At 32.7% G+C, this 14849-nt stretch overlaps 2 long non-coding RNA genes across 2 annotated transcripts; one reads left to right on the top strand and one right to left on the bottom strand.

Moving 5' to 3' along the window:
- Positions 1–1242: 1242 nt before the first annotated feature.
- Positions 1243–3413, bottom strand: LOC121803276. The gene is made up of 4 exons (XR_006050955.1): positions 3094–3413; positions 2945–3019; positions 1762–1826; positions 1243–1286 (listed from the first exon to the last, which is right to left on the bottom strand). It is a non-coding gene; the product is annotated as an uncharacterized LOC121803276 (long non-coding RNA).
- LOC121803275 lies at positions 2021–3600 on the top strand. The gene is made up of 2 exons (XR_006050954.1): positions 2021–2840; positions 3420–3600. It is a non-coding gene; the product is annotated as an uncharacterized LOC121803275 (long non-coding RNA).
- The last annotated feature ends 11249 nt before the right edge of the window (positions 3601–14849 follow it).

Consider the following 14849-nt stretch of genomic DNA (forward strand, 5'->3'; position numbering starts at 1 on the left):
TAAACAACGGTGAAGTAAAATCATGCTAAGAGTGATATGGTTTGTAAACAATGGTGATGTAAGATCATGCTAAGAGTGATGTGTTTTGTAAACAACAGTGAAGTAAAATCATGCTATGAGTGATGTGTTTTGTAAACAACAGTGAAGTAAAATCATGCTAAGAGTGATGTGTTTTGTAAACAACAGTGAAGTAAAATAATGCTAAGAGTGATGTGTTTTGTAAACAACAATGAAGTAAAATCATGCTAAGAGTGATGTGTTTTGTTAACAACAATGAAGTAAAATCATGCTAAGAGTGATGTGTTTTGTTAACAACAATGAAGTAAAATCATGCTAATAGTGATGTGTTTTGTAAACAACAGTGAAGTAAAATCATGCTAAGAGTGAAGTGTTTTTTAAACAACGGTGAAGTAAAATCATGCTAAGAGTGATGTGTTTTGTAAACAATGGTGAAGTAAGATCATACTAAGAGTGATGTGTTTTGTAAACAACAGTGAAGTGAAATCATGCTAAGAGTGATGTGTTTTGTAAACAACAGTGAAGTAAAATCATGCTAAGAGTGATGTGTTTTGTAAACAACAGTGAAGTAAAATAATGCTAAGAGTGATGTGTTTTGTAAACAACATTGAAGTAAAATAAAGCTAAGAGTGATGTGTTTTGTTAACAACAGTGAAGTAAAATCATGCTAAGAGTGATGTGTTTTGTTAACAACAGTGAAGTAAAATCATTCTAATAGTGATGTGTTTTGGTAACAACTGTCACGACCGCCCTTTAGGGTTATTAAATACGGGCGATCGTGATGAAAAGAATTTAATGAAACGGACGAAAAGAATTAGGGTTTCAACACAAGTTGGACCAACAATTAATATCCAAATAAATAACCAAGAGTTTAATATTATCCAACAAGGAATTCAGAATATCCATTACCCCAACAATTAAAGTTGTCGGCCCAAATAAATCATAATTTAAGACACGTCACAGCGGAAACGACCAAGAGAAAGAGTGACGCCATGTGTGAAGACACAACGACACTCAAGGTTCAAAGACATCAATAATATATTATACTCCCTCCGTCCCGAGCTACTCGCTCCTTTCCTTTTCGGCACGGAGATTAAGGAATGAGTGTATAGGAAAGTCAAAAATGACGGCTGTAGGTGAAAATTTTTACTAAAAATGGAAAGAGTGCAAGTAACTTGGGACGCCCAAAAAGGAAATAAGTGCGAGTAGCTTGGGACGGAGGGAGTATTCATTTGCTCAACACCACCACATCCTCGTCGCCGCTCAACCTGCACATAGGGAAAACACATGCAGGGCTGAGTACTATAAAATATACTCAGTGGGCTCACGCCGAAAATATTTTCAATAAAAGTTGTCAATTTATCATGCCACACTTAAGTAACCGTCGGGGTTTAGCTTTAGAAAGGCCCGAGGCACTAAAATCATTTTCCCATAGTAAAAGTCGACTGATCAGTCATTTTCCCATAGACGTTTGTCATATCTGCCAATACATGACTTGGAATGTGGCCACAAACCAAGCCACTAGACCGGCCAGCTCGTACGCTAGCACACGATCTACCATAGGTGTACACTAGTCCAAGTAGGGTTTGCGGCCCTACAAGGACCCGAATTCGATTTATATAACAATGGCACATAGCCATATCAGATAGGCACGTTAAAACACAAATCACGGCATGATAAATACAGTTTCATTTCCATCGATAAAATATTTAGGACGTTGTCCTTATTTAAAAGAAAGCCCACCTCGAGTGTTTAATCCGAAACTATTTTCTTTCCTTTGCGTTCGCGATTCACTTGCAATGATTCACCTTTAACATTTAGATAGCATATATATCAACACACTTTTCAAATAAATAAATAAATAAAAATGCATGCCTCCTAATTAAAGTTATTTATCTCATTTTTTCTCGGTTTTCGATTATTCGGCGGCCGCTTACGCCCCTAATTCCTCCGTTGACTCCTCGTATTTTTTTTTCCTCAACGATATCGAAATAAAATCCCCAAAATTATAAAAGTGAACAATTAAACTATCGCAACTATTTCTCTTTGTTAAGAAAATTATATATATATTCCGGGCCTGAGGTATATTATTCACACTTCAAAAATTAATTCGGGATTTAATTAAATAATTCCGTCACGATTAAGTACCGGCCCAAAGATTTATTTAAAAGCCCCAAAGCTTAATTACTTCCCCACCTTATACATCCATATAAAATTTTAAGGCATAAAGATTTAAATGGAGCCCATAGATTTAATAAATTCTCCAATTTAATTTGAGGCCCAAATCCTTTAAAATTACAAAGGCCCAAATCCTTACTCCCACCTTCTCCTTCATCCCTCACTCACGTCTATCTCTTCCTCACTCTCTATCTCGATTTCTCTCTCGTCCCAAATCGGAACAGATCCTCCATCTGCCGTCGCCTCCTCCGATTCACCGGCTGCTCCATCATCGCTTCCCGGACGCGTCGACCACCACGCCGGGGACCACCGCTCGCCGGGAGAACTGGTGCTGCTGTCGTGCCGCTGCTCCGTCGCCACCGGGCAAAGCTGCTGCTGGCTGTGTCGTCTACACAACCGTCCAGCCGAGCCGCCGTTCCTCCGTCGCACCGTAGGCATCGTTGCCGTCGGCAGGCGCTGCACAGAGCGTCGCTCAGCGCCTCAGTCACCGCCGCCGTCAGACGCCACTGCGGTCATCGCTCCCGGCGTTTAGTCGTTGCACCACCAAACTCCACCAGAGCCGTCGGTCAGTCTCTGCCACTCCGTTGCCCCGATTGATCCCGATACAGCCCCGACGCCTCCGATACCAACCCGATTCATTAAAGGTTCAATCTTTATTCGATTTTGTTTTGATTATCAGATTGTTAGATTGGTTACGAGCTTATGAGGTGCACAAAATTGAGGCTATTGTTGAGGGGAATTGGTGTACCTTTGATTGGGAATAAAATGGCTCGAACAAAAGAGATTTCGGCTTCCGTTCTCTCCCCTCTTAATTTTTCAGTTTCTGCCAAAGAAAATTTGCAATGGTTTGATATCCAAAACTAGTAGAATAGTGAGAGGTAATGTTTTGCAGATTACCTTGAACTCGACTAGATTGGAATGGAGAGAAAGGTAGTTTTGTCCTTGCAAACGACTTGAATTCGAATTCGATCTTTGAGCTGCTGCTTGTACTCTATTGAGTGAGAGTTGTCTTGTTCTTGTGAGTCGTTGCAACGAATTAAAATAGGGAAGAATGATTGTGAAGAAGTATTATAGAGAGGGGGGTGGTTAATTGATATGGAGAGATTTAGGGAGTGGGGAGAGGGGGAAACGGTTTAGACGTGTATTGAGGGGGAGGTTTGTTTTTATTTCATTTTTTTCCTTATTTTTGATTTAATTGAATTTATTTGGTATTTTATTTGTAGATTATGGAGGATGAATATCTCATTACGGAGGATGAAGATATCTGTAGGATCTTTATTTAGTAATTGAATTAATATCAAGGAGAATCTTTAATTCACGGTCCATTGTATTTTATTTTAAATTGTGTAGTACATAATTTATTTATCACGGACTGGACCTTTATATTATTGTCCAATTATTCGATCCAGTACGCAAATTGAGTTGAATTTAAATATATTCCTCACAGAAAGGAATTATTTAAATTCGCGAAATATTTTATTTCACAACTTGTAGTCCAACGACAAATTTCACTCAACAATTAATTCACTAGCAATTAGTTCACGGACTTTGCAATATTATCATTAAACCAGTAATTTAGGGTTCGCAAATTAGGTCTAGAAAAACGGGGCGTTACAACAACAGTGAGGTAAAATCATTCTAATAGTGATGTGTTTTGTTAACAATGGTGAAGTAAGATCATGCTAAGAGTGATGTGTTTTGTAAACCACAGTGAAGTAAAATCATGCTAAGAGTGATGGGTTTTGTAAACAACAGTGAAGTAAAATCATGCTAAGAGTGATGTGTTTTGTAAACAACAGTGAAGTAAAATCGTGCTAAGAGTGATGTGTTTTGTAAACAACAATGAAGTAAAATAAAGCTAAGAGAGATGTGTTTTGTTAACAACAGTGAAGTAAGATCATGCTTAGAGTGATGTGTTTTGTAAACAACAGTGAAGTAAAATCATGCTAAGAGTGATGTGTTTTGTAAACAACAATGAAGTAAAATAATGCTAAGAGTGATGTGTTTTGTAAACAACAATGAAGTAAAATCATGCTAAGAGTGGTGTGTTTTGTAAACAACAGTGAAGTAAAATAATGCTAAGAGTGATGTGTTTTGTAAACAACAGTGAAGTAAAACCATGCTAAGAGTTATGTGTTTTGTTAACAACAGTGAAGTAAAATCATGCTAATAGTGATGTGTTTTGGTAACAACATTGAGGTAAAATCTTTCTAATAGTGATGTGTTTTGTTAACAACAGTGAAGTAAGATCATGCTACGAGTGATGTGTTTTGTAAACAACAGTTAAGTAAAATCATGCTACGAGTGATGTGTTTTGTAAACAACAGTCAAGTAAAATAATGCTAAAAGTGATGTGTTTTATAAACAACAATGAAGTAAAATCATGTTAATAGTGATGTGTTTTGTTAACAACAGGGAAGTAAAATCATTCTAATAATGATGTGTTTTGTTAACAACTGTGAAGTAAGATCATGCTGAGAGTGATGTAATTTGTAAACAACATTGAAGTAAAATAATGCTAAGAGTGATGTATTTTGTTAACAACAGTGAAGTAAGATGATGCTAAGAGTGATGTGTTTTGTTAACAATAGTGAAGTAAGATCATGCTAAGAGTGATGTGTTTTGTAAATAACAATGAAGTAAAATCATGCTAAGAGTGATGTGTTTTTTAAACAACAGTAAAGTAACATCTTGCTAAGAGTGATGTGTTTTGTTAACAACAGTGAAGTAAGATCACGCTAAGAGTGATGTGTTTTGTAAACAACGGTGAAGTAAAATAATGCTAAGAGTGATATGGTTTGTAAACAATGGTGATGTAAGATCATGCTAAGAGTGATGTGTTTTGTAAACAACAATGAAGTAAAATCATGTTAATAGTGATATGTTTTTTTAACAACAGTGAAGTAAAATCATTCTAATAATGATGTGTTTTGTTAACAACAGTGAAGTTAGATCATGCTGAGAGTGATGTATTTTGTAAACAACATTGAAGTAAAATAATGCTAAGAGTGATGTGTTTTGTTAACAACAGTGAAGTAAGATCATGCTAAGAGTGATGTGTTTTGTAAATAACAATGAAGTAAAATCATGCTAAGAGTGATGTGTTTTTTAAACAACAGTAAAGTAACATCATGCTAAGAGTGATGTGTTTTGTTAACAACAGTGAAGTAAGATCATGCTAAGAGTGATGTGTTTTGTAAACAACGGTGAAGTAAAATCATGCTAAGAGTGATATGGTTTGTAAACAATGGTGATGTAAGATCATGCTAAGAGTGATTTGTTTTGTAAACAACAGTGAAGTAAAGTAATGCTAAGAGTGATGTGTTTTGTAAACAACAGTGAAGTAAAATCATGCTAAGAGTGATGTGTTTTGTAAACAACAGTGAAGTAAAATCGTGTTAAGAGTGATGTGTTTTGTAAACAACATTGAAGTAAAATAAAGTTAAGAGTGATGTGTTTTGTTAACAACAGTGAAGTAAGATCATGCTAAGAGTGATGTGTTTTGAAAACAACAGTGAAGTAAAATCATGCTAAGAGTGATGTGTTTTGTAAACAACAGTGAAGTAAAATCATGCTAAGAGTGATGTGTTTTGTAAACAACAGTGAAGTAAAATCGTGCTAAGAGTGATGTGTTTTGTAAACAACAATGAAGTAAAATAAAGCTAAGAGAGATGTGTTTTGTTAACAACAGTGAAGTAAGATCATGCTTAGAGTGATGTGTTTTGTAAACAACAGTGAAGTAAAATCATGCTAAGAGTGATGTGTTTTGTAAACAACAATGAAGTAAAATAATGCTAAGAGTGATGTGTTTTGTAAACAACAATGAAGTAAAATCATGCTAAGAGTGGTGTGTTTTGTAAACAACAGTGAAGTAAAATAATGCTAATAGTGATGTGTTTTGTAAACAACAGTGAAGTAAAATCATGCTAAGAGTTATGTGTTTTGTTAACAACAGTGAATTAAAATCATGCTAATAGTGATGTGTTTTGGTAACAACATTGAGGTAAAATCTTTCTAATAGTGATGTGTTTTGTTAACAACAGTGAAGTAAGATCATGCTACGAGTGATGTGTTTTGTAAACAACAGTTAAGTAAAATCATGCTACGAGTGATGTGTTTTGTAAACAACAGTCAAGTAAAATAATGCTAAAAGTGATGTGTTTTGTAAACAACAATGAAGTAAAATCATGTTAATAGTGATGTGTTTTGTTAACAACAGGGAAGTAAAATCATTCTAATAATGATGTGTTTTGTTAACAACTGTGAAGTAAGATCATGCTGAGAGTGATGTAATTTGTAAACAACATTGAAGTAAAATAATGCTAAGAGTGATGTATTTTGTTAACAACAGTTAAGTAAGATGATGTTAAGAGTGATGTGTTTTGTTAACAACAGTGAAGTAAGATCATGCTAAGAGTGATGTGTTTTGTAAATAACAATGAAGTAAAATCATGCTAAGAGTGATGTGTTTTTTAAACAACAGTAAAGTAACATCATGCTAAGAGTGATGTGTTTTGTTAACAACAGTGAAGTAAGATCATGCTAAGAGTGATGTGTTTTGTAAACAACGGTGAAGTAAAATAATGCTAAGAGTGATATGGTTTGTAAACAATGGTGATGTAAGATCATGCTAAGAGTGATGTGTTTTGTAAACAACAATGAAGTAAAATCATGTTAATAGTGATATGTTTTGTTAACAACAGTGAAGTAAAATCATTCAAATAATGATGTGTTTTGTTAACAACAGTGAAGTTAGATCATGCTGAGAGTGATGTATTTTGTAAACAACATTGAAGTAAAATAATGCTAAGAGTGATGTGTTTTGTTAACAACAGTGAAGTAAGATCATGCTAAGAGTGATGTGTTTTGTAAATAACAATGAAGTAAAATCATGCTAAGAGTGATGTGTTTTTTAAACAACAGTAAAGTAACATCATGCTAAGAGTGATGTGTTTTGTTAACAACAGTGAAGTAAGATCATGCTAAGAGTGATGTGTTTTGTAAACAACGGTGAAGTAAAATCATGCTAAGAGTGATATGGTTTATAAACAATGGTGATGTAAGATCATGCTAAGAGTGATTTGTTTTGTAAACAACAGTGAAGTAAAATAATGCTAAGAGTGATGTGTTTTGTAAACAACAGTGAAGTAAAATCATGCTAAGAGTGATGTGTTTTGTAAACAACAGTGAAGTAAAATAATGCTAAGAGTGATGTGTTTTGTAAACAACAATGAAGTAAAATCATGCTAAGAGTGATGTGTTTTGTTAACAACAATGAGGTAAAATCATGCTAAGAGTGATGTGTTTTGTTAACAACAATGAAGTAAAATCATGCTAATAGTGATGTGTTTTGTAAACAACAGTGAAGTAAAATCATGCTAAGAGTGATGTGTTTTTTAAACAACGGTGAAGTAAAATCATGCTAAGAGTGATGTGTTTTGTAAACAATGGTGAAGTAAGATCATACTAAGAGTGATGTGTTTTGTAAACAATAGTGAAGTAAAATCATGCTAAGAGTGATGTGTTTTGTAAACAATAGTGAAGTAAAATAATGCTAAGAGTGATGTGTTTTGTAAACAACAGTGAAGAAAAATAATGCTTAGAGTGATGTGTTTTGTTAACAACAGTGAAGTAAGATCATGCTAAGAGTGATGTGTTTTGTAAATAACAGTGAAGTAAAATCATGCTAAGAGTGATGTGTTTTGTTAACAACAGTGAAGTAAAATTATGCTAATAGTGATGTGTTTTGGTAACAACAGTGAGGTAAAATAATTCTAATAGTGATGTGTTTTGTTAACAATGGTGAAGTAAGATCATGCTAAGAGTTATGTGTTTTGTAAACCACAGTGAAGTAAAATCATGCTAAGAGTGATGTGTTTTGAAAACAACAGTGAAGTAAAATCATGCTAAGAGTGATGTGTTTTGTAAACAACAGTGAAGTAAAATCGTGCTAAGAGTGATGTGTTTTGTAAACAACATTGAAGTAAAATAAAGCTAAGAGTGATGTGTTTTGTTAACAACAGTGAAGTAAGATTATGCTAAGAGTGATGTGTTTTGTAAACAACAGTGAAGTAAAATCATGCTAAGACTGCTGTGTTTTGTAAACAATGAAGTAAAATAATGGTAAGAGTGATGTGTTTTGTAAACAACAGTGAAGTAAAATCATGCTAAGAGTGGTGTGTTTCGTAAACAACAGTGAAGTAAAATAATGCTAAGAGTGATGTGTTTTGTAAACAACAGTGAAGTAAAATCATGCTAAGAGTGATGTGTTTTGGTAACAACAGTGAAGTAAAATCATGCTAATAGTGATATGTTTTGGTAACAACAGTGAGGTAAAATCATTCTAATAGTGATGTGTTTTGTTAACAATAGTGAAGTAAGATCATGCTACGAGTGATGTGTTTTGTAAACAACAGTGAAGTAAAATCATGCTAAGAGTGATGTGCTTTGTAAACAATAGTGAAGTAAAATAATGCTTAAAGTGATGTGTTTTGTAAACAACAATGAAGTAAAATCATGTTAATAGTGATACGTTTTGTTAACAACAGTGAAGTAAAATCATTCTAATAATGATGTGTTTTGTTAACAACAGTGAAGTTAGATCATGCTGAGAGTGATGTATTTTGTAAACAACATTGAAGTAAAATAATGCTAAGAGTGATGTGTTTTGTTAACAACAGTGAAGTAAGATCATGCTAAGAGTGATGTGTTTTGTAAATAACAGTGAAGTAAAATCATGCTAAGAGTGATGTGTTTTTTAAACAACAGTAAAGTAAGATCATGCTAAGAGTGATGTGTTTTGTTAACAACAGTGAAGTAAGATCATGCTAAGAGTGATGTGTTTTGTAAACAACGGTGAAGTAAAATCATGCTAAGAGTGATATGGTTTGTAAACAATGGTGAAGTAAGATCATGCTAAGAGTGATGTGTTTTGTAAACAACAGTGAAGTAAAATCATGCTAAGAGTGATGTGTTTTGTTAACAACAATGAAGTAAAATCATGCTAATAGTGATGTGTTGTGTAAACAACAGTGAAGTAAAATCATGCTAAGAGTGATGTGTTTTGAAAACAACAGTTAAGTAAAATCATGCTAAGAGTGATGTGTTTTGTAAACAACAGTGAATTAAAATAATGCTAAGAGTGATGTGTTTTGTAAACAACAGTGAAGTAAAATCATGCTAAGAGTGATGTGTTTTGTAAACAACAGTGAAGTAAAATCATGCTAAGAGTGATGTGTTTTGTAAACAACAGTGAAGTAAAATAATGCTAAGAGTGATGTGTTTTGTAAACAACAGTTAAGTAAAATCATGCTACGAGTGATGTGTTTTGTTAACAACAGTGAAGTAAAATCATGCTAATAGTGATGTGTTGTGTAAACAACAGTGAAGTAAAATCATGCTAAAAGTGATGTGTTTATTAAACAACGGTGAAGTAAAATCATGCTAAGAGTGATGTGTTTTGTAAACAATGGTGAAGTAAGATCATGCTAAGAGTGATGTGTTTTGTTAACAACAGTGAAGTAAGATCATGCTACGAGTGATGTGTTTTGTAAACAACAGTTAAGTAAAATCATGCTACGAGTGACGTGTTTTGTAAACAACAGTCAAGTAAAATAATGCTAAAAGTGATGTGTTTTGTAAACAACAATGAAGTAAAATCATGTTAATAGTGATGTGTTTTGTTAACAACAGGGAAGTAAAATCATTCTAATAATGATGTGTTTTGTAAACAACTGTGAAGTAAGATCATGCTGAGAGTGATGTAATTTGTAAACAACATTGAAGTAAAATAATGCTAAGAGTGATGTATTTTGTTAACAACAGTGAAGTAAGATCATGCTAAGAGTGATGTGTTTTGTTAACAACAGTGAAGTAAGATCATGCTAAGAGTGATGTGTTTTGTAAATAACAATGAAGTAAAATCATGCTAAGAGTGATGTGTTTTTTAAACAACAGTAAAGTAACATCATGCTAGAGTGATGTGTTTTGTTAACAACAGTGAAGTAAGATCATGCTAAGAGTGATGTGTTTTGTAAACAACGGTGAAGTAAAATAAAGCTAAGAGTGATATGGTTTGTAAACAATGGTGATGTAAGATCATGCTAAGAGTGATGTGTTTTGTAAACAACAATGAAGTAAAATAAAGCTAAGAGAGATGTGTTTTGTTAACAACAGTGAAGTAAGATCATGCTTAGAGTGATGTGTTTTGTAAACAACAGTGAAGTAAAATCATGCTAAGAGTGATGTGTTTTGTAAACAACAATGAAGTAAAATAATGCTAAGAGTGATGTGTTTTGTAAACAACAATGAAGTAAAATCATGCTAAGAGTGGTGTGTTTTGTAAACAACAGTGAAGTAAAATAATGCTAAGAGTGATGTGTTTTGTAAACAACAGTGAAGTAAAATCATGCTAAGAGTTATGTGTTTTGTTAACAACAGTGAATTAAAATCATGCTAATAGTGATGTGTTTTGGTAACAACATTGAGGTAAAATCTTTCTAATAGTGATGTGTTTTGTTAACAACAGTGAAGTAAGATCATGCTACGAGTGATGTGTTTTGTAAACAACAGTTAAGTAAAATCATGCTACGAGTGATGTGTTTTGTAAACAACAGTCAAGTAAAATAATGCTAAAAGTGATGTGTTTTGTAAACAACAATGAAGTAAAATCATGTTAATAGTGATGTGTTTTGTTAACAACAGGGAAGTAAAATCATTCTAATAATGATGTGTTTTGTTAACAACTGTGAAGTAAGATCATGCTGAGAGTGATGTAATTTGTAAACAACATTGAAGTAAAATAATGCTAAGAGTGATGTATTTTGTTAACAACAGTTAAGTAAGATGATGTTAAGAGTGATGTGTTTTGTTAACAACAGTGAAGTAAGATCATGCTAAGAGTGATGTGTTTTGTAAATAACAATGAAGTAAAATCATGCTAAGAGTGATGTGTTTTTTAAGCAACAGTAAAGTAACATCATGCTAAGAGTGATGTGTTTTGTTAACAACAGTGAAGTAAGATCATGCTAAGAGTGATGTGTTTTGTAAACAACGGTGAAGTAAAATAATGCTAAGAGTGATATGGTTTGTAAACAATGGTGATGTAAGATCATGCTAAGAGTGATGTGTTTTGTAAACAACAATGAAGTAAAATCATGTTAATAGTGATATGTTTTGTTAACAACAGTGAAGTAAAATCATTCAAATAATGATGTGTTTTGTTAACAACAGTGAAGTTAGATCATGCTGAGAGTGATGTATTTTGTAAACAACATTGAAGTAAAATAATGCTAAGAGTGATGTGTTTTGTTAACAACAGTGAAGTAAGATCATGCTAAGAGTGATGTGTTTTGTTAACAACAGTGAAGTAAGATCATGCTAAGAGTGATGTGTTTTGTAAATAACAATGAAGTAAAATCATGCTAAGAGTGATGTGTTTTTTAAACAACAGTAAAGTAACATCATGCTAGAGTGATGTGTTTTGTTAACAACAGTGAAGTAAGATCATGCTAAGAGTGATGTGTTTTGTAAACAACGGTGAAGTAAAATAAAGCTAAGAGAGATGTGTTTTGTTAACAACAGTGAAGTTAGATCATGCTGAGAGTGATGTATTTTGTAAACAACAGTGAAGTAAAATCATGCTAAGAGTGATGTGTTTTGTAAACAACAGTGAAGTAAAATCATGCTAAGAGTGATGTGTTTTGTAAACAACAGTGAAGTAAAATAATGCTAAGAGTGATGTGTTTTGTAAACAACAGTTAAGTAAAATCATGCTACGAGTGATGTGTTTTGTTAACAACAGTGAAGTAAAATCATGCTAATAGTGATGTGTTGTGTAAACAACAGTGAAGTAAAATCATGCTAAAAGTGATGTGTTTATTAAACAACGGTGAAGTAAAATCATGCTAAGAGTGATGTGTTTTGTAAACAATGGTGAAGTAAGATCATGCTAAGAGTGATGTGTTTTGTTAACAACAGTGAAGTAAGATCATGCTACGAGTGATGTGTTTTGTAAACAACAGTTAAGTAAAATCATGCTACGAGTGACGTGTTTTGTAAACAACAGTCAAGTAAAATAATGCTAAAAGTGATGTGTTTTGTAAACAACAATGAAGTAAAATCATGTTAATAGTGATGTGTTTTGTTAACAACAGGGAAGTAAAATCATTCTAATAATGATGTGTTTTGTAAACAACTGTGAAGTAAGATCATGCTGAGAGTGATGTAATTTGTAAACAACATTGAAGTAAAATAATGCTAAGAGTGATGTATTTTGTTAACAACAGTGAAGTAAGATCATGCTAAGAGTGATGTGTTTTGTTAACAACAGTGAAGTAAGATCATGCTAAGAGTGATGTGTTTTGTAAATAACAATGAAGTAAAATCATGCTAAGAGTGATGTGTTTTTTAAACAACAGTAAAGTAACATCATGCTAGAGTGATGTGTTTTGTTAACAACAGTGAAGTAAGATCATGCTAAGAGTGATGTGTTTTGTAAACAACGGTGAAGTAAAATAAAGCTAAGAGTGATATGGTTTGTAAACAATGGTGATGTAAGATCATGCTAAGAGTGATGTGTTTTGTAAACAACAATGAAGTAAAATAAAGCTAAGAGAGATGTGTTTTGTTAACAACAGTGAAGTAAGATCATGCTTAGAGTGATGTGTTTTGTAAACAACAGTGAAGTAAAATCATGCTAAGAGTGATGTGTTTTGTAAACAACAATGAAGTAAAATAATGCTAAGAGTGATGTGTTTTGTAAACAACAATGAAGTAAAATCATGCTAAGAGTGGTGTGTTTTGTAAACAACAGTGAAGTAAAATAATGCTAAGAGTGATGTGTTTTGTAAACAACAGTGAAGTAAAATCATGCTAAGAGTTATGTGTTTTGTTAACAACAGTGAATTAAAATCATGCTAATAGTGATGTGTTTTGGTAACAACATTGAGGTAAAATCTTTCTAATAGTGATGTGTTTTGTTAACAACAGTGAAGTAAGATCATGCTACGAGTGATGTGTTTTGTAAACAACAGTTAAGTAAAATCATGCTACGAGTGATGTGTTTTGTAAACAACAGTCAAGTAAAATAATGCTAAAAGTGATGTGTTTTGTAAACAACAATGAAGTAAAATCATGTTAATAGTGATGTGTTTTGTTAACAACAGGGAAGTAAAATCATTCTAATAATGATGTGTTTTGTTAACAACTGTGAAGTAAGATCATGCTGAGAGTGATGTAATTTGTAAACAACATTGAAGTAAAATAATGCTAAGAGTGATGTATTTTGTTAACAACAGTTAAGTAAGATGATGTTAAGAGTGATGTGTTTTGTTAACAACAGTGAAGTAAGATCATGCTAAGAGTGATGTGTTTTGTAAATAACAATGAAGTAAAATCATGCTAAGAGTGATGTGTTTTTTAAACAACAGTAAAGTAACATCATGCTAAGAGTGATGTGTTTTGTTAACAACAGTGAAGTAAGATCATGCTAAGAGTGATGTGTTTTGTAAACAACGGTGAAGTAAAATAATGCTAAGAGTGATATGGTTTGTAAACAATGGTGATGTAAGATCATGCTAAGAGTGATGTGTTTTGTAAACAACAATGAAGTAAAATCATGTTAATAGTGATATGTTTTGTTAACAACAGTGAAGTAAAATCATTCAAATAATGATGTGTTTTGTTAACAACAGTGAAGTTAGATCATGCTGAGAGTGATGTATTTTGTAAACAACATTGAAGTAAAATAATGCTAAGAGTGATGTGTTTTGTTAACAACAGTGAAGTAAGATCATGCTAAGAGTGATGTGTTTTGTAAATAACAATGAAGTAAAATCATGCTAAGAGTGATGTGTTTTTTAAACAACAGTAAAGTAACATCATGCTAAGAGTGATGTGTTTTGTTAACAACAGTGAAGTAAGATCATGCTAAGAGTGATGTGTTTTGTAAACAACGGTGAAGTAAAATCATGCTAAGAGTGATATGGTTTGTAAACAATGGTGATGTAAGATCATGCTAAGAGTGATTTGTTTTGTAAACAACAGTGAAGTAAAATAATGCTAAGAGTGATGTGTTTTGTAAACAACAGTGAAGTAAAATCATGCTAAGAGTGATGTGTTTTGTAAACAACAGTGAAGTAAAATAATGCTAAGAGTGATGTGTTTTGTAAACAACAATGAAGTAAAATCATGCTAAGAGTGATGTGTTTTGTTAACAACAATGAAGTAAAATCATGCTAAGAGTGATGTGTTTTGTTAACAACAATGAAGTAAAATCTTGCTAATAGTGATGTGTTTTGTAAACAACAGTGAAGTAAAATCATGCTAAGAGTGATGTGTTTTTTAAACAACGGTGAAGTAAAATCATGCTAAGAGTGATGTGTTTTGTAAACAATGGTGAAGTAAGATCATACTAAGAGTGATGTGTTTTGTAAACAACAGTGAAGTAAAATCATGCTAAGAGTGATGTGTTTTGTAAACAACAGTGAAGTAAAATAATGCTAAGAGTGATGTGTTTTGTAAACAACAGTGAAGTAAAATAATGCTTAGAGTGATGTGTTTTGTTAACAACAGTGAAGTAAGATCATGCTAAGAGTGATGTGTTTTGTTAACAACAGTGAAGTAAGATCATGCTAAGAGTGATGTGTTTTGTA

Source organism: Salvia splendens, chromosome 5 (assembly GCF_004379255.2).
Source record: "Salvia splendens isolate huo1 chromosome 5, SspV2, whole genome shotgun sequence".
Classification (NCBI taxonomy): domain Eukaryota; kingdom Viridiplantae; phylum Streptophyta; class Magnoliopsida; order Lamiales; family Lamiaceae; genus Salvia; species Salvia splendens.